This window comes from Zalophus californianus, chromosome 11 (assembly GCF_009762305.2).
Source record: "Zalophus californianus isolate mZalCal1 chromosome 11, mZalCal1.pri.v2, whole genome shotgun sequence".
NCBI classification, from domain to species: domain Eukaryota; kingdom Metazoa; phylum Chordata; class Mammalia; order Carnivora; family Otariidae; genus Zalophus; species Zalophus californianus.
In genome coordinates this window covers 77,640,439-77,661,313 of record NC_045605.1, presented here as the reverse complement: position 1 = coordinate 77,661,313, position 20,875 = coordinate 77,640,439, and the positions used below count along the sequence as shown (strand labels likewise).

The window sequence follows — 20,875 nt, the reverse complement described above, 5'->3', positions numbered from 1 at the left end:
GCAGCAAAGAAATGAGGGAAATGAAGATTCTGAAATATTAAATGGCGATTTATATTTATAAAGGGTTTATCTCTGGTCAGAAAGATAATAATCGCTTGTTGACTAAATGTAAGCTCATATATCAACTTGCCTTAAAAGTTTTCAGTGGCCAGATGTTTTTCCCTTGTCCTCTCAGTGCATTTTTTCAAATGTACTGCAAGTCAAAGGAAAGAAAAAGTTTATCTTCTCTTCTTTCCCCCTTCCCACAGCCACATCAGAACTTCAGGATGGTGGAGATTCTTCAGACCACAGGGGTAGCAGATCATGGGTCGTTTGGTTCATGGCGTTTGGGTTTAGAACATAGCAAAGCGAATATTTCCATAAAAAAAAAAAGAACTTAATAAGTAAATATCTACCCAAATCAGGTGAAGTATTCTGTAAATTCAGTAGATAAGAGTAAATTCAGTTAAGTGAGCCTGCTGGAGGGAACTTTACATATGGGTAGGAATAGGTCCCCCTTGATTATACCATTTCTCTCTCTGCACATTCTTGCCAATCCCTTCTCAATCCAGTTTTCCTCCTTGATTGAAAGTAGTGAGGGAACACGGGCTCTCTGCTCATTCTGCTAATTATAGGAAGAAAGATTAAGACCACTGTAGAGCTTTGGAGAACAATCAGTAAAGCTGGAGCTTGTTAAGTGAGGTGGAGAGTGGAGGGATATGGGTTGTGGTCAGAACATGGCGAGAGGGAAGCAGATGTGTAGAAAATGGAATTTACAGTATTGGTAGAAAATGTATGTTTCCTAATCCCCTTTTAAAAATATTTTTTATGTGATCTTCAGCATAGGAACATATACCAAGCTCTTTCAACTGTATTTAATTTTCTTTTAAGTAATGAGAATACAGTTGATTCACAAGAATATGATCTTACCCAGTATACTTTGAATTTGAATGAGAAAGTAATTCTCTTCCTAACAATCCTACATGTCACTCCAATACAAGGTTCTTAACTTTTCAGGAGATGATGTGTAGATTTATGCAGTAAAGAGACCCAGGGGCTAAATTTCATTTTGACTCTAATACATTGAGATGGACTCTGCAGTCTTCTATTGTCATTGTATAAACTATTTCTAATACCATTATTGTTTGTATAGTTTTCCTTTAAAAGAGGTCTCAACATATTATTATTTTTGTATGTATATTTTTATGTATGTGTACATATCTATCTATATACACACACGTTTCCACTACTTTTATAAAATTTAAAGATCATTTCTTCAGATAATGGACTGCTTTTTAAAAATCTTTCTAGCTCTAGAGCCTGGGAAAGAGCAAGTGGTTAATATATGCTGAATAAATATATGACTTAGAGGCAGATGAGTAGCTGCATAAGAACAAACAGGAAAATGAACGTGTAACTGCTCTGCATTTCCAGATAAGCACTGTTTGCTTGGTGTTATTAAATGCTTTCTCTATATATTACTAGTAAGAATTTTGCAACTTTTTTATTCCTTCAGTATTTTTATTATTTTTTAAATATAGAAGACATGGTACAAAGTTATAACAATCTTCAAAGTTAAATATGCACACTATTCAAAACTAGTTTTTGTTGAACTATTAAATCACAGAAAATAATAAATGCAGCATAATTCAGTGTTATTTCCTTTAATTATTCATTAAGCGGGTATTTAGTGCTTACTGTGTCACAGGTCCTGTGATAGTCATACAAAGGTAAAAGGAATAATTTACTCCTCTCAATTAATTTATGGAATAACGGAGAGAAAATCATGCAAACAAGCAGCTTCAGCATAATATCCTGGGGGTGGAGATGAGGTGACACATAGAATTAGACCCATCTAAAAGCAGCCAAATGACTAGGACTCCAGAAGTTAAGTATAGTAGGATGGGCAGACAAATTTTAGGAAATACATGTTGCTGGCTGTATATGTGTCTGGGTCACTACAACTATCTCCATCTTCACTCTACCTTACCTGACAACCAGCAGAGATGTCATGAACAAAAAAGAAAAGGCTTTGGGAAGGCAGAGTCTGTGGTATCAGATAAATGCATAATGCACAAGAAGTCAATTTTAATACAAATTGAGGAAAATGGATGACAAGATGGTGTCTGTAAAGCTTGTCTGTAGAAAAGGTAGTTCTAACAAGGCTCTTCCAGGACATGCACCAGTGTTAAGACTAAGAGGTTTACAGTTCACTTTCAATAATGCACATATTAAATATTGATATTTAAAAAAAAAGAAATGAAAAATGAATGCAGGGGCACCTGGGTGGCTCAGTCGGTAAGTGTCTGCCTTTGGCTCAGGTCATGATCCCGGGGTTCTGGGAGGGTTCTGGGATCCAGCCCCACATCGGGCTCCCTGCTCACAGGGAACCTGCTTCTCCCTCTGCTCCCTGCTTCTGCTCTCTCTTGCTCTCTCTCTCTCTCTCTCTCTCAAATAAATAAATAAAATCTTTTTAAAAAAGTGAATGCAATTGTTTATCAACATTGATATTTTAAACATGCTACTCGTTAGACCTAATACAAGTGAACTTTTATTTTAGAGTCGGTGTATGTTTCATTCTGTATCTTTCTATCTAGTTATCAAACTTAGTGTAGGGAACTACTAGATTCTATTTGGGTCATTCACCAGTTTTTCTATTTCATTTATGATAATGAAATAATTTATAAATGTTAAAAAGAAATTCTTTCTTAACAAATTCCATTTACATGAAAAGATTGAATTTAATTTAAATTAATTATAGCTCAGAAATTCTCACAATTGAACAATCTGTTAAACATGGAAACCCTTGTGTTACATAGGAAACTGTATTCTCTCTCTGGAAGAAAGACTGGAAAGCGGGAAAAGGACTAAGATGAGAAAAAGAAGGGAGGAAAAAGAGAAGAGAGACAGCGACTAAGAGACAGAGACAGAAGGGAATACACATTCAAACTGGGAGAACTTCACTACTAGAAGGATTTTTAAGACTTTTTGGTTAACCCTCTTCTCTCATTTTACAGAGAGGGAAGATTAAGCTCTGGGAGATTAAATGGTTTATAAAAAGACCCAGAGTGAGGTGGTGGCAGAGCCAGAGCTGGAAAGCTTTCCTATTTTTGCTGAGTGTTCCGTATTCCCAGGCACCAGACTTTTTTGTTGTTGTTATTCTAGCACTCCACTACATAATCACTCCTTGCCCAATTTGTACTTTAATTTTCTGTAGGTCATTGAAAACACTGTAAAGTTTGTCATTATTCAATAACATTTTACAGTTTGGTAGCTCTAGAAGACACAAACTGATTAGAATTGACAAAAACCTATTGCTTCACTTCAGCAACATTTAAAAAGTTTTCTCTGGCAATACAGTGGAGCAAAGATAGACTTTTCAACAAGTGGTGCTGGAACAACTAGACATCTACTTTCAAAAAGAAAAAAAAGACTAATTTAGATATTTAGAGACCTTACACTCATCACACAAACTACCTGAAAATGTATCACAGACTGAAAGTAAAACAGAAAACTATAAAACTCCTAGAAGCTCACATAGGAGAAAACTCAGATGACCATTACTTTTTAGATTACAGCATCAAAGGCACAATCCATGGAAAAAACAATTGATAAATAGACTTAATTAAAATTTAAAATTTCTGCTCCAGGAAAGGCAATGCCAAGAGAATGAGAAGACAAGCCACAGACTGGAAGAAAAATATTTGCCAAAGATGCATCTAATATATGATTGTTATCCAAAATATACAAAAACTTTTAAAACTCAACAATAAGAAAATAAACAACCAGACTTAAAAACGGGTCAAAGACCTTACATACTTCACCAAAGAAGATATACAGATGACATATTAGCATATAAAAAGATGCTCCACGTCATATGCCAGCAAGAAAGAGCAAACCAAAACAATGAGATAGCATTACACACCTATTAAAATCTTAGGCCAAAATCCAGAACATGACATCACCACTTGCTGACAAAATGTGGAGAAACAGGAACTCTCATTCACTGCTGATAGGAATGCACAATACAGCCACTTTGGAAGGCAGTTTGGTGGTTTCTTACAAAACTAAACATATTCCGACAATTATTCCCCTTAGTATTTGCCCAAAGAAGCTGAAAAGTTATGTCCCAACAAAAACCTGCACACGGATGTTCATAGCAGCTTTTATCTATGATCGTCAAAGGTTGGAAACAACCAAGATGTCCTTTGTAGATAAATGGATAAGTAAACTGTGGTACATCCAGACAATGGAATATTATTCAGTGCTACGAAAGAAAGGAGCCATCCAGCCATAAAAAGACATGAAGAAAATTTAAATGCCAATCTGAAAGAAAAACTTAAATGCTAATCTGGAAAGAAGCCAATCTGAAAAGGCTGCATACCATATGATTCCTATATGACATCTTGGAAAAGGCATGAAAAATTCCTATACCACATCTTGGAAAAGGTAACAGGAAAAACATCAGTGGTTTCCAGGGATTGAGGAGAGGAAAGAATAAAGGATTTTTAGGGCGGTGAAAATATTCTATATGATAACATATGATGGATGCATGTTTTTATATATTTGTCCAAACTCATAGAATGTACAATACCATGAGTGAAATGTAATGTAGACTATGGACTTTGGGTGACTATGATGTGTCAATGTAGGTTCATCAACTGTAACAAAATTGTCACTCTGGTGGAGGATATGGATAATGGGGAGGCTATGCATATGTGGGGTTAGGAGTATGTGGGAAATTCTCTACCTTCTTGATTTTGCTGTGGACCTGAAATAGTTCTAAAAAAATAAACTCTAAAAAATGCCCTACCATTTTCAAAACATAAGGGTGATCATTTCTTTAATGTAGTATAAATATAAATGATTGAGTTTGTCAAGTGTTTTCTAAATGGAACATCGCTTAGCCTTGAAATGTTTCTTTTAGCCGCTGCATTTCTCTCATTATTGTTCTCTACTTGTTACTTTGAAAACTGTGATCAGTTTTGGAGAATTCTGTCCTGACTCTACCCACCTTCACAACAAAAAGCTTTCAAGTTGTTGTTGTTGACTTTTAATATATGCTTTGCCTTCATGTAACTGTGTCTCCTGAGGCTGAATATTAAGATGTAATAAGAGAAGATCCAAAGTATTTGGCACCTGGCAACCATAATCTTTTTAGTTTAAGGTTACATCCTCTTCCAGGTTTGAGTTATGAGAGAAACCAATAAATGCACTGCCCTGTTTTTATTGCCCTAAAAATCTTCATAAGACCATCAATATTTTAATCTGAAGTTCTTTCAACAGTACCTGACATTGGAATTTATCTGTTCATTTGTCAAAAGTATTGCATCAGTGTGTTCTGTATCAGCAATGGTTCAACTCTTCACTGGCACATCTTCTGTATCTTAAGGGTATGCCTTAAAAATGAACATCTATAAAGTAGAAGCAAATGCAACAGTTACTCTTAAGTTGTTATTTAGGTTGAAACCTCTTTTTTTTTTTTTTTTTTGCCAGAGAGAGAGAGAGCATGCAAGTGGAGGGGGTAGAGGTAGAGGAAGAGGAAGAGATTCCCAAGCTGACTCCATACTGAGCTCAGAGCCTGACGTGAGGCTCAATCTCACAACCCTGAGACCAGGATGTGAGCCGAAATCAAGAGTCAGGCACTCAATGGAGTGAACCACCCAGGAGCCATTATGGCCAGATTTTTTTAAGTGGCAAATAAAACAAATAGGAAGAAATATGGCAGTTTTGCCTCAAAATGATTAATAAATTAATTGCTTCTCTGTATGAAAAGTACAACACAAAGTAGCTCTGTCTGCAGGAAGAAGAAACAACTAGAAAAGCCATTAAACCACATTTTATTTACACATCTACTGTTCATCATGATAGTTTTCATAGCTTCTGCATATTCCACAATTGTAAATACCAGAACAAAATTTCAGATAACTTCTGAAGCAGAATTCAAGGTAGATAAATTTCATATTGACTTATGTGTAGTGTTAGTAGTACTTAAAGCCTTGAATATATATATATATATATGAATAAAAATATATGTTTATATATATATAAAATTTCAGCTGTTAAGATTGAAGCAAATTTTTATCTACCTGTTTATTGTGTATACAGCAAAACACATTATTGTCTGAGACAGCAGAGGTGTGAAGGATTTCTAGCCCATATGAAATGCAGCCTCTCTACTCTGTAAGAATTTGCTGGTATGTTGAAGTAGCCTGCTCATTAATGACTTTGGCTTTTGTTCTTCTCTAAGGTAGTTCATATATATTGCTGAGCCCTTCAAAAATGGTTATGGGACATATGCAGAAAACAGAACAGCTGTCAATGTACTATAGTTTTTATGTTTTGTTCTTTTCGTTTTTTAAAGATTTTATTATTATTTAACAGAGAGAGACACAGCGAGAGAGGGAACACAGGCAGGGCGAGTGGGAGAGGGAGAAGCAGGCTTCCCGCTGAGCAGGAAGCCTGATGCGGGGCTCGATCTCAGGACCCTGGGATCATGACCTGAGCTGAAGGCAGACGCTTAATGACTGAGCCACCCAGGTGCCCTGTTTTTTTTTTTTTCCTTTCATGTTTATTTATAACCTTTATAGTGTTCATCAACTTCATCAGATTTTAGTTAAAACTTGGGAAAAAATGTTTCATATACTAAGGAGTATTCAGAGGAGTGTGCTATATTATCCCTAGTGTAGTTTATTTAGCTAGTGCTGAAATTATTTTTTCTAGGCTTTCTCATATGTCTCAAATATCCACATTTTCTTAATGATGTTTAGACAGAAATCCATTGTGTGTGTTTATTTAATTGTCTTTTAGAGAATAACATTTCAGAATATATGTCATTTAAACTTTTCTATGGAAAATAAATGAAATTTTTATACATGTGGTTTTATGTAAAACTTTTCCATAAGAACAAATTATTATAGAGTTTTAAAAACTTGTTTCAAGGGGCACCTGCGTGGCTCAGTCATTAAGCGTCCGCCTTCAGCTCAGGTCATGATCCCAAGGTCCTGGGCTGGAGCCCTGCATCAGGCTTCCTGCTCCGCGGGAAGCCTGCTTCTCCCTCTCCCTCCCCACTCCCCCTGCTTGTGTTCCTTCTCTCGCTGTGTCTCTCTCTGTCGAATAAATAAAATTATTTATAAATAAATAAATACTTGTTTCACTATGAATTATATATACAGCAATAAATACCAATAGAATAATTTGCATTTTCTTTGATAAACGAAAGTTACAAATTCTTTACCAAAGTAGGAGTGTTAGGAAGTTATAATAGAAGTTACTAAAATATGAGTAATCAATATATTAATTAATGGGTTATATTTTCAAAATGAGATATGGTCTAAGGTATTATATACTGAATGCTATCTCCATTTGTATTATTTTTCTTTCTCAGAAATTTTTTTCAGATAATACATAGTTCTCTTCCTTTGGAGCAACATTTATAAGAAACATAAGAATCTTTGGAGCCAGATTTATTTGTGTGCAAATTCAAGATCATTCCTTTATTTTTTTTTTTAAGATTTTATTTATTTATTTGAGAGAGTGCGAGAGAGAGCGTGACCACGAGTCGGACGGGGGGATGAGCGGCAGAGGGAGAGGGAGAAACAGACTCCCTGCTGAGCAGGGAGCCCCACTAGGGGCTCAGTCTCAGGACACTGGGATCATGACCTGAGCTGAAGGCAGACGTTTAACTGACTGAGACACCCAGGCGCTGCAGGATCATTCCTTTAATAACTGTGTAACTTTGTTCTTTTAATTTTCCAAAACCTACGTTCCTACACACTTAAAACAAATATTTTGCAATCCCTATGTGTTTACTTTTTATAATGTACTATATATAATTAGAAGTAATAATGTGTGTTCTCTAGTTTTTGATGCCAGTTCTATGTTCCTTTGATCAAATTGTTAATTATTCTTTTAATTCTAAATTATTATTAATTTTTAAAATTTAAAAAAATTTTTAACTTCTTGGTAGGATTTTATGGGTTTGTAAATTTCTTCTACTATTTCCATACATTTGAGCTTTAAATATTTTTTGTTGAAATATGATTGACATATAACATATTAATTTCATGTACTATAACGATTTGATATTTGTGTATATTGTTAAGTATTATAAAAAGTAACCACATAGGGATACTGGCTGGGAATACAAAATAGAGCAACGTTAATGGAAGGAAATTTGATAATACCAAACTGCATTTATCCTTTGACCCAGAAACTTCATTTCTAAAAATGTATCCCAAAAATATATTAGCAACAATATGAAAAAATATATACTTAAGGCAATTTATTCCATTTCAATTTGTAATAGCAAGAGAATATAAAACAACCTCGTGTCCATGGATAGGTTACTGCCTGAATTAATCATGGCATATCCTGATCATGCAGCTGTGAAAAGAAATGAGGACTATCCATATAGTGATATTCAGCACACACATTTTTTGTTTTATATTTCAGAATATATTTTAAGTGAAAAAAGGGAAGAGAAAATAAAGCATATGTGTGCAATGCTAACATTTGACTAAGAATGTGGTGTTATTTTTATCTGTACCTAGCTATATCTATATCTACCTATTAAAGGAAGGATAAAATAAAAACTTGTTGTAAAAGGTTGTGTACAACCTAGCAATTCCACTCCTACACATATACCCAAGAGAAACGAAAACACAGTATGTCCACACAGAAACTTGAACATGAGTGTTCATAGCAACATTATTTGTAATAGCCAAAAAATGGAAACAACCAAATGTACATCAACTGATGATTGAGCTAACAAACTGTGTTTTAGCCACACAGTGAAATAGTATTAAGGTACAAAAAGAATCAAGTATTGATTCATGCTACAAAAATCAGTGTACCTTGAGTACATTATGTTAAGTGAAAGAGGCAATATAATTTGTATTATTCCATTTATATGAAAAGTCCAGAGTGGGCAAATCCAGAGAGAAAGAAAGTAGATTAGTGATTGTCAGGGGATGGGGGTGGGGGTGGAGAGGAGGGAGAAATGGGGAGTGACTGCTATAATAGGTAGGGGTTTTCTTTTGGGAGAAATGAACTACTCTGAAAATAGATAGTGAGGAAGGTTGGATAACTTTGTAAATATACTACAAACCACTGAATTACACTCTTTAAAAGGGTGAATGTTATGGTATATTAACTATATCTCAATAAAATTTTTAACCTAAAAATGGAAATTTTATTGCTTACATGAAGTAGCTATTCTGTGGCTGAGATAATATTTGCAAATTAAATAGCAAGATGGTTAATATGTAGTAGGTGCTTATTCAGTGTTAGTTTCCCTTCCTGTATGATGTATGGTAATTATACTTTCACTTGTGATTGTGAACAGCTTGTGATTTTTTTTTTTTTTTGATGCATCCCTTCTTTGCATCTTCATAGCTCTTTGAGCTTACTACCTATTCTTGGCAGTAATTGCATATATAACATCCCAAAATGTGTAGTCATTTCAGACAATCAGTCAGATGTCTGTCTGCAGGATGCTGATCAACAGTTAGCTAAATTTGATATGTTTTTGGTATCAAAAGGACCAAAGAGTCTTAAATGAGATGGAAGATTCACAAATAACATTAAATTGGTACCTAGCTCTGCTGAAGATTTAAATACTGAAAAGCCTGTCTTATGGGTGAATTCTGCATTCGGAACTAAAATTGCTGTTGAAATCATTTTAGTAATGGCAATTCCTCACATGTAGTCTGATGGAGGGATAGTGAGAAATAAAGCTGGAGAAGTGAGTAGGAGTCAACTTGAAAGATCTTCTAAGTTACATCTTAAGGAAGTTTATTAAACTAATGGTTAAATTAATTCTGCTTTTCTCAATTGTCCAAGTTCTCTGAATGAAATTTTGACCCCATTGTATCTGTCTCTTCCAGGGACTAATACAAAAGACCTCCTGCAGGGAGGATAGAAGCTGGAGAAGGGAAGTGGAAGTTTGCTTTACGTTCTGGAAATAAGAAACCCTTTATTAGATACATGATTTAGAAACATTTTCTCCCAGTCTGTGCCTTGTCTTCTCATTTTCCTAACAGTGACTTTCAAAAAGGCAGAGTTTATACATTTTGGTGAGGCTTAGTTTATCATTTTTCCCTCTTTAGATTGTCTTTTTGTGTCATATCTAAGAAATCTTTGCCTAACAAGATCTTGAATATTTTTCTATGCTTACTTCTAGAAGTTTCACAGTTTTAGCTCCTGTATGTAGATTTATCATCCATTTTAAGTTTTTTTTAAATTTCATACAAAATAGATTGTCCTTTTTTCTCAATTCATGTCCAATTATCCAAGCATCATTTATTTAAAACATTCCTCTTTCTTGTCAACCTTGGCATCCTTGTCGAAAATCAGTTCCTTATATGTTGAGGTTCAATTACTGAACTTTATTTTTTCATTAATTTATGACCATATTTTTCACTGTCACACTCACTTGATTGCTCTTAAAATGAGGTAGAGGGAGTCATTGACCTTATTTGTTTGTTTTGTTTTCATTTTGGGAAATTGGAATTCCTTAGTTTCTATATAAATTTCAGAATTAGATTGATAATTTCTATAAAAACCTCTGGAATTTCAATTAGGTTTGGGTCATATTTATAGGTCAACTTGAGCAGAACTCACATATTAATGCCATGAACTATTTTGAGCCATAAATATGGCATATTTCCCCAATTATGAAAGCATGATGGAGTCAATGGTAATACTCAGCTTATTGGCTTGGGTACTGTGTTTTAAGCCTACCAAGTATCCCTGTTTTCCTTTGTTGCTTACATGACCTGGATTTTGTTTCAGTTAATAACGTGCCCAACTAAAGACTTGATTACCTATTTCCTATAGGTAGCTATAACCAATTGGCAGAATTTTTGTTAAAGAGCTATATTAAGTGTCTAGGTATGGCTTCTGGAAAAGCTCTAGCTTTACTGCTTAGAAGAAGAAGGTAGAGGGGGAAAGCAGAGTGGGGGAGGAGGGGGAGAGGAAAAAGAGGAGAAAGAACAGGATAGAATCGTTGAAAGTTAACTGCCTCATTGTTAATTTTTGTTATATGAAGCCACCTAAACCTCCGTTTGTTTAAGACTCTGTGGGCAGATTTTCTGTTACATACAGCCAAAATCATTTCAGACAAGCATCCAGAGAAATGGGTGTACCATTCACAGATATGTGAAATAAAGAATAAGGAATAGATGTCTATCATCATTCTATACTCCATACCAGAGTAGATATAAATATCCTATTCATGGGTAATTTAGAAAAAAAAAAAAGATGTCTGTTGCTTTAGCTTTAATCTTAGAGAAGTAAATTGGAATACTGTTGTTATACATCAAGTTTTATACCTTTTGTACTCGATGTATATTTGTTAAAGATTAAATGATTTAAAAACCCTACCTTATACTTTGGAGATAATGAAATGGTCTCGAATTTGTCATTTTTTGTTGAGCCACTTTCATATATAGGTCTTATGTTCCTTGGAAGAAGAAGTTATATACCTAGCACACCTTTGTTTTCTGCATATTATTGAGTCCTGTAAGTTGTGAAGGTCATTGTGAATCATAAATATCTGTGCCTTAAAAATCCAAACTCAATTTTTTTCATAATACTTTACATAATATGTAAATCTTAGCCATACACTTTTGGGCAACTTCTGAAGTCACTTTTATACCCTTCCCAGCATCTCATCTACAACTTTATACTTCAAAGTATGACATCATTTATCTCATGAAATTTGGGTTCTAGGAAATAAATGTTAAGTTTTGCAATCTTGAATAATACTTTTTTAGTAGAGAGAATTTAAAAGTAACAATTTTAGAGGTAGCAAGAAAGTGACAGACACAAAAAATAAAAACTAATATCAAATTATTTCCAAGAATTCTATGTGCAAAATGTATTCTCTCATCCCAGATATTGGAAATTAAGTACAATCATCATCTGGATACCCAATTAAGTGAAGGTGGCGCTAGCATAATCTAACTATAATTCATGCTTAACATCAAGATAAAAGTGATATATTTTCCCATAATATTTAGTTTTTTAATTATTTAACTTGGCTTAGGTTGATGGTAAAATGAATCTTTTTAGTCTAGAATGACTTCTTCGTTATTTTTGCCCTTCGAAATATTTCTGATTGCCTAGTGCTAAGCCCCTATGCTATGAAAACTTTCCTCAACTCCCAAGTCAATCATCTGTTTTTTCTTTAGTATTTCCTTAGGTTATGTGTACATTTCTGCCATCCTCTTACTACATTATGCTTTGTACAATACTTAGTTGTGCATAAAGCTGTCTTTCTCATTAGGAAGTATGTTACTTCAAGGCAGGATTATGGCCGCCTTCTTCCCTTTCTACTTTCTGTTCCTCCTTCATTTCTTCCTTTTCTTATTAATAATTATAGCTAAGAGAACTTGATAGATTTTATTCTCTACTAAATTTACCATTATGCATGGTACAGATAAACATAATAACATACACTTATATGAAGTGCTTAATATTCTCATAAGCATTGTTATTTTGAAATGACATTTTGTAGTAGAATAAAGTAAAATAAGAAATTATGTTATGGTCTTCAGAATCAATAATTTCCATATCTAAAGAGGATATAATTATAATCAAAGAACTAAGGTAAAAGCTACAGTATCCAAATTAAATTGGAAATATTACTTTAGACACATTTAATTTTTTATTTTTATTTAGACGCAACATTTTAAAACATTTATTTCTTCAAACGCTTTTCACTGAGATGGCCTGGACACAATATTGTTCCAGTAGAAATGAGTGTCTCTAACCTCATAGTTGTCTTCCCTAATCCCTTCCACTAAAAGAAACCAGAATTCCTTAGAGAAATGTCTGATTTTAGAGGTGACTTTTCCCTCAGTTCTATTGCAAAGGCGACCTCCTTGTATCAACGTTTACCTTGGTTTTACATTGTGAGGCTCTAAGTCTCAGTGGATTTTTTGTTGTCACTGGTTTTTTTTGTTTTTGTTTTGTTTTGTTTTTAAAGGTTTGCCTGCTCTGTTTTAGTGTTTCTTTAACTCCAGAACTGAGTCAGGTGCAAAAGTATCTTGAGTTCTGACAAAAAAAAAAAAAAAAAAAAATCAGGTGGTACATGATGCAGAAGTTTCTGCTCTTTTGGCTGTTGAATGAATAATCAGTTAATAATCAGAAGAGCAAACCATTTTTCCTCCACTTAGCTTCCAGGATCTCAGGTTTCCTGATGAAAGCATCTGTCTTTTCCAGTATCAGTGTTTGAAAATACTTCATCCCAAGGATCCCACACCACATAGACCCTAGGGGAGATATGAGGCAGGGGAATTGGGCCATTTCTCCCTGGAGTAAACTCTGGGCCCGGGCACACACAGAGTTTCTCACAAGGTACTTAGAGGCTTTTGTAGACTGAGTCTCCATCAAGAAAGCACAAAATGTTCATCTTCACCTGAGACCTAAGGAAAAACAAATATCTCCGTGGTTGGTCTGTCTCTTTGTAAACATGAAGAACACAGTTTCATATCTGTTCCCAGCTTGGCAAGACCAGGCACCTAGGAGGAATCCTAAGCTTGTGATGAATGCTTTTAGTTTATTCCATCAATGTGCCTTTCCCCATTCTCAATCCCCACCCTCTGTGGTGTAATTACAAAGTGAAACTGAGAGTGAGACCATCTAAAACTTGCACTAGGATTTTTCAAGAATTCTCTAGGTACTTGTTGAAAATGTGTAGATTTTTCTTCATCATATGAAACATAGACATAACATTACACACTTATTGCTATACTTTGTGAATGTTGGCTTTCAATATTGCTGATCCTTGTTCTATAGGGATAATGGCGAAAGCACATGTATGTGAATCCAGTCTTGAGTGCCAGTCACGGATTGATCCAAGGGAAAACGGCAGACAACTGTCTAGATTTTAAATTAACTCTCTTTACCTGGCTTTAATCTGGCAGACAACTTCCTGAGGCTCTAGAGAAGTGAAATGGAGATAAATCAGTCATGACTAAAGAAGTAATCTTAGTTAAAACTAATGAGGAAGCTAATTGGAGTCATTTATCTTCATGTCAGGTTCATTATTACACTGTGACTCTTCTTTGTGTTAAAGTGGTCAAAGTGTCGGTGTGAATCAACAAACAGGTTCTGGCGTTGTTGAAATAAGGGGATTAAATGGGGGTTAGAGTTTGTTAAGAAATCCCTTGATTTTTCACTCTTTTAAGTGAAACTTAAAAGTATTTTCTACATACTTTCCAATGAGGTATGTAATTGAGTTACTTAGGTTATATGACTCCGCGGAGCCGTTTCTTCATTTCAGGACTGTTAAAATCATTCTACTGATAGATATTATTTCTCTCCTATTGACGTTTATTTATTTAGTATTTGAATAAATATCATGAGATCAAATTTAAATTTGGTATGTTTTGTTTCATGCTTTTATTATATATCAAAATAAAATATTTAAAATCTTTGATTATTAAAAAAACTCATCCCCTCAAATATCACATACCAGTATTTGCACAAATGAAATATCTCTCCTGTATTTTTTGCCTCAGCTTATTAAAAAAGGAAACTTAGAGTAGCACTGCAGATCATCTAGTATAGTGGCTCTCAATCTTAGCTGTACATGCAAACCAGTCAATCTGGAAACTTCATTTTTAACTGGGACTCAAGTGTGCAGAGAGATTAGTGATAATCCTTGGCAGTAGATACATGGTTATCTTTGGCCTACACTTATGTGTTTACTTTGCTAATATAATGAGTATTACTAAACTTACCATTCAATGTTTTACCTACTGCTATATGTGTATATAGGCCTTTCCTATCCTCTAAGTCCCCTTCTCCTCTACAGATGAAACCACTATTCTGACTGTGTATTTTTTGCAGATGTATATTGTATGCCTAAATAATGCATTGTTTTATGTGCTTTTGAACTTTATAAAAAGGCAGTTGTATATTTTCCTTACTCATCATTAGATCACTAAAATGTATTTACATGTTATTGCATGCAAAAATTCATTTTCACTGGCATAAAGTATCTCATTGCATAAATATATCACAATCAATCTACTGTATTATTTTTTCATCTATGGGCATTTTCAGTCTTTTTGTTAACTTTTCTCCTTTTCTCTTATTTTTTAATCTGTTCTTACTTCTCCCCCCCTCCCCCCCCCCCCCCCCCCCCCCCCGCCCATTAAGTAGTGCTACTATGAACATTCTTAAGTACATCTCCTCTTTAGAACTTTAATTTGGGAATACACTCGGGAGTCGAAATGCTTCTCACCAGGAAAACTTCTTTGACAGCAGAGGTGCCAGAGTAGGGTGAGTGGAATCAAGAACAGTTGGTAGGAGCATAAAATCAGTGTCAGTTGTAATTTCAGGATAAACAGCAGTAGTCAGGGATCACTCATCTTTCTATATTCCCTATTGTAAATTTTGCCCCAGAAATTGTGAGGGAACATCATCTTGAAGAAGCCCTGGCAGGACACGGTGTAGTTAATGTAGGATGGAAGTGCATCAGAGAGATGCAAAAGGTGGACCATAGCAAGTGCGGCTGTCCTCAGAGGACCGCTCTTCAGCTACTCCAGCTACATTTCTCTATACATACAAGGATCTAGAAGTGCCCAAGTTTGCACTAATCTGGAGAGGTGCTAGTGCAGAAGTAATTAAACTTAGTTCACATGTCCCCAATTGGGACCACACCTAAGGCAGAATTTACCCCTAGAAATCCCAAGCATGATGAAGCTGAGGCTAAGATTTTGCTTGAAATTATACCTTTACTTAGATTCCTCTCCTCTCTCCTGCTTCCCTCACTCTTTTAAGTTTCTTATGAGAGCACTCAATAAATTGCTTGCATTCAAGTCCTCACACTGTGGCCAGCTTCTGAGGAACCTGATGGGTAGAAATATGCTAAAGAATGGATCCAGAAACTCCATGACCTAAATTTTCAAAGCTTGTAGTTGAGTGGCAAAGGATTCCACTTCCCTCTAAGTTTCCTGAAAGTTTGATTTCAGGCTTCTAGCTTCCAGAACTGTGAGAGAATAAATTTCTGTTGTCTGGAACCACCAACTTAGTGGTAATTTGTTAGGGCAGCCCCAGGAAACTAATTTAGGTAATTTAGCAGAATATTACACAATTCTTAAACATACTATTCTAAAGAACATAAAAAAATATTATAGGGTAATATTAAAGAATAAGGAGGCTGAATATCATTACTAAAATGGGGACATAGGTTGTTCCTGACTTTGGCCTTCCTCACGAGAACAATAAACATCTATTCAAGAACGAGGCACCCCTAAGAGAATCCTAGAGGCAATGCCGAAGCACCCTCTTGCACCTCAGAGACAAAGACAGATCACATGAGAATGGTAAGAAAAGCAGCTACACATTGACCCCATTACCCCTTCCCCAGGCCAGTGCAGCACCATGTGGAGAGGTCTCTGAACCTCTAGTTCCTTCAGTGGGAAAATAGAACTCAGGGGACACATCCAGCTCCCCACTTTTAGCATTGTGGGTCACTTTGTGCGAGACCTTACCCTGATCTTTCACCATGGGAATTGTAGGAGAATTTGTGGGGCAGATTCCACGGGCAATCTGACTATGACAGAGAAAGTGGGGAGGGGCTTGTAACAACCAGCACACAGATCCCTGCAGACCTGGTTGATACCTCCAGTGCCCAAGTAGTAATCCCAAACAGCGGCTTTGCTCATCTACAAAATTAAATCAGGGACAGACTGATCAGGGAACTCAGCAAGGTACTGACTGGCCTGATTAAGATCCTGAAACAAGGAGTGTTGCTGACCCTAAAGCCCTGTTTGCCCAAGCTTAGGCAAGGTGCTGAGTCATAGCCCCACCCTCTGTGAAGAATGTCTTCCAGCCCCACCTGATCAGAGAGCTCCAGACCAGTCCTGGAAGCTGTACAGTCTAGCAGTGCTCAAGCTGGGTAGGCAGAGCTGATCACCCCCAGAACAAAGCCAGTACTAGACATAGAAGCTTCCTGTACTACATGCATGCAGGAGGACTAATTCATAGCCAAGGCTGAGAGTAACTCCCAGCCCCTCCCAAATAGAGAGACTGCTGGGGGTGGTGGGGGGCGGGTTTGGGAATAAAAATACCCTGGAGTGTTCCCTCCTCTTTCCACTCAAGCAGGGGGTCTGTATCATTACCTTACCGTGGTGGAGAGTGTATTCTGGCTCCATTTGACCAGAAAGGCTGGTGAAAACACTTGAAAGTTGTGCAGCACAGGGGTGCTCTAGCAGAGAGAAGGTTTGCAGAGCAAAAGCCTGTGGCCCTGTTGAGCCAGGGAACTTGGGGTATGGATATGTTACTTCCACTTAAAGAACTTCCTTTAGCATTTCTTGTAAGGCAGGTCTGGTGGTAATGAATTTCCTCAGTTTTGTTTGAAAAAGTCTTTATCCCTCATTTGTTTCTGAAGGACAGTTTTGCTGGTTACAGAATCTGTGGTTAACAATCACTTACTTTCAATATTTTAAACATGTCATCCCATTCACTCTCTGGCCTGAAAAGTTTCTGTTGTAAAATCTGCCAAGGGATACAAATGGATTGTTACATAATATATAACCATGACCATGTCTGTGAATGCATTAAGAAAAACCTGTGTTTATAGCTTGTCATTTATAATGCAACATAATCTATCCTACCCTCACCAGTAAAACCTCCAATAACACAACAGGGAAACTGAGAAAAGTATTTTATAACTGATTATAACTGAAAAAAAGAAAACTATTTTACATGATTAGATTAAATGGAGAGAAACCATAATCACAAATGTTCTGAGGTTTGAAATGTATACAGATTTTCTGATAAAGGATTAAGAGTCTATTTTTTTTTCTTCATATTTTGTAGTTTCTCTGAATTCAGGTTGATTCTGTCCAAGGATGTGCATTTGTCTATTTGTTCTACTATGACATGTAGTAGAATCACCATGAGTATTATATGACTTCATTTAATACTAGCAGTACTTCTGCATGTCATTGATTTATTATTTCTTTTATTAATTTATTCACCAAACAAATATTTATTGCATATCTGTCACATGCCAGATACTATTCTAGGCAATCAGGATACAATAATAACAAAGCTAATTGCCATTTGTTGAGGACCTTAGTTGTGCCAGATAGTACTTAGAGTATTTTATTTAAATAATTTAATATAAGTAGTGAGATGTCTGATTATTTCTAATTTTTTTTTATGTAAGAAAACTGAGGGCCTAAGAGTTTAAATGAATTGGATGAGGTTACTTGTAAGAGGCAGAATTGGGATTCCAACTTTTGTTCAAATACAAAGTACACTCACTAGTTTGCTTATGCACATATCCTGGTCCACTCAGGATTATTCTGGTTTACACCTTTTGTCCTAATATAATTACTAATCATGCCCTATTCCTCTCAAATGTGTTCTGATTTCTGAAGATAACTGATACTGTCACCGTAATATCGATACATTGTGACTCATGATCTTTGGTCAGAGTGTAGGGAGGAACAGTGCCTATGTGTGTGAAGATATTTTGAAATGATCAATGTGAAAAAGAAACAGCATGCCCAATAGACCTTCCTAACTCTTTATTAGTCTGTGTTGCAGACTGTTTTGTAAAAGATCGCTTTACAAAACTACACTGCAGTTAGAAAAAATTTACTTGTGTTAATATTTAGTGACAATCAATATCTGAAAGGCCAAAAATTGTGGTATTTTATGTTTTGGAAGGCACACTACTGTATTTCACAGTGTTAAATTATTTAAGCTTCTGTTTTCTCCATCACTGGATTAGGTAAGGGTCCCCACAGGGTGAGCTCAGACAGTAGCAGGAAATACAGAGAATATTGAATGCAAAGTGGAATATCCCTCAGTATATAAGCACAATCAACCCCATAAAAATTTCAAGAAGATCGTTCTGTGCAAATTTATTTTGTGACTATAAACGTTTAGTTTTTCAGACTATGAATCATTTCTGTAGTAATACCTTGAAATTAATGGGTGTTTCTGAGGAAAGTATGAGATTTACATAAATGTGACTCAGATACTAGAATATATTTTATTTTGAAGTAAACTCAATAGATACTACCTCCTTTCTAAACATCAAAATGAGGGTCCAACTCTAATAAAGGAAATTGAACTTGAAGAGCTGTAATCAAGGAATAAGAACCAAAGATCCTCAGCTGCACTTGAACAGATTTTGATGATGAGATTTTGGACCTTCAACCTAAGCCTAATACCATCATAAATGAGACTTTGTGAGATATCTTGAGGGAATTTTGCACGTGTAAAGATGATAAACTGCTGTGGCTAGAGGGCAGACTGTAGCAAATCTTACTTCCCACTAAAGTCCTTGAAAATATATTTTATCCTACATATGCTTCTTAAAAGGTGATATTGATATTCTTCCACTGATTGATGAGATCTTTGTTTTTTGCCTTTCAATATGGGTAGGCCTTGACTACAGTAAAATTAACACTGTATAACTGCTAAGGTTAAGTCCAAAAAAAGGTAATAAAACTTATGCCCGGTCCTCTTGAGATGTCTCAGGAAGAATCCAGCTACCAAGCCATTATGAAGCCAACTAGGCACATCAGAAAGACACTTTTAGATGTCTTGTTTACAGCCTCAGCTGAAGTTCCAGTCAACAATCATCATCAACTACCAGACGGATGGATGACCAAGCCTCCAGGTGATTTCATTCCCAACATTCAAGCTATCTTAGGGGATGCTCATTTGCAGTTAAAAAAAAAAAAGCTGTTTTACTGAGATCTGCCCAATTTGTAGATTCATGAGCAAAGTATTATTGTTGTTTTGAACCACTATGTTTTGGGTTAGTATGATATGATATGCAGTAATAGATAATTGAAAAAGATGGTAGGAGCAAAAATATTTGGCTAATAAAATGAAAAGATATGCTAGGAATTAAACAGAACATTTTGATGTGATCGGTCTGTCAATATGAAAATTCCTTGGTAAAATAGTAAAATCTGTACTACTTATTTTAAATATAAACTAAGTTCCTTTGGAGTTTTGGAATAAGAGATCCCTTGCCCACAAGACAACTGCAATCATGACTCTATACTGTTGTCCATTTATCTGTTGATTAGTAATAATCATAGCCCATATTTCAAACACATTATTGGTAAACTGTTGTAATAAACACATTTCAAAGATGAGTAAACATTTGGAAGTACATGGTGACATAAATGAGAAAGCTCTTCTCTTAATGAAAAATTAAGTAAATCATTACTTAATTACTTTAATGTAATTAATTAATTTAATGAAAAATTAAGTAAATCATTACTAAGAGGTCCTTTGAGTTTCAGGTTAAGCACCCCTCCACTGAGCTATAGTCTTGGAGTTACACTTTGAATCTTATCCCTGAGTTGAATAAATGCTATACCTGTCCAGGAGCTAAAGCACTCAGCCAAGGATATTTTCTATGCAGTAGACTGCATGAGGTATACCTCTCTTCACTAATTAAAGTATAATAAAATTATTTTTAGACATGTCGCTACTAAAAACACTTGAAAGTCGGTTCTATTGCTAAAAAACAATCCTGATACAATTTATATACATACATCTTATGCATATTATTAAGAATATGATTAACTGAGATGAAGCACAATGATAATACAAAAAACAAATACAAAATTAAAGAGACTCATGGACAGACTCTTTGATAAACCCTAAACAACCAGGGAAAAAAAAGGAAGGAAGGGAGCAAAACCAGATAGCATAATTCTCTACCTTTGTAGTAGAAAGATCAGTGACCTGAGATTTCTGAAGCTGATTTTCTGGTGCTAATTAGCTGAGTCACCTTTGTCCTGCCTTTATACTTTCTGTGATTCCATGTTCCGCCCCACCTCCCAACATTCTACTGAGAAAATTATCTACCTATCCTGAGTAATCTATTTGGTTGGCTGTG

At 35.4% G+C, this 20,875-nt stretch overlaps 1 long non-coding RNA gene across 1 annotated transcript; it reads right to left on the bottom strand.

Moving 5' to 3' along the window:
• Positions 1–5,324: 5,324 nt before the first annotated feature.
• LOC113913867 lies at positions 5,325–20,769 on the bottom strand. Its single transcript, XR_003517283.1, has 3 exons — positions 20,698–20,769; positions 17,431–17,493; positions 5,325–5,393 (listed from the first exon to the last, which is right to left on the bottom strand). It is a non-coding gene; the product is annotated as an uncharacterized LOC113913867 (long non-coding RNA).
• Between the last annotated feature and the right edge of the window lie 106 nt (positions 20,770–20,875).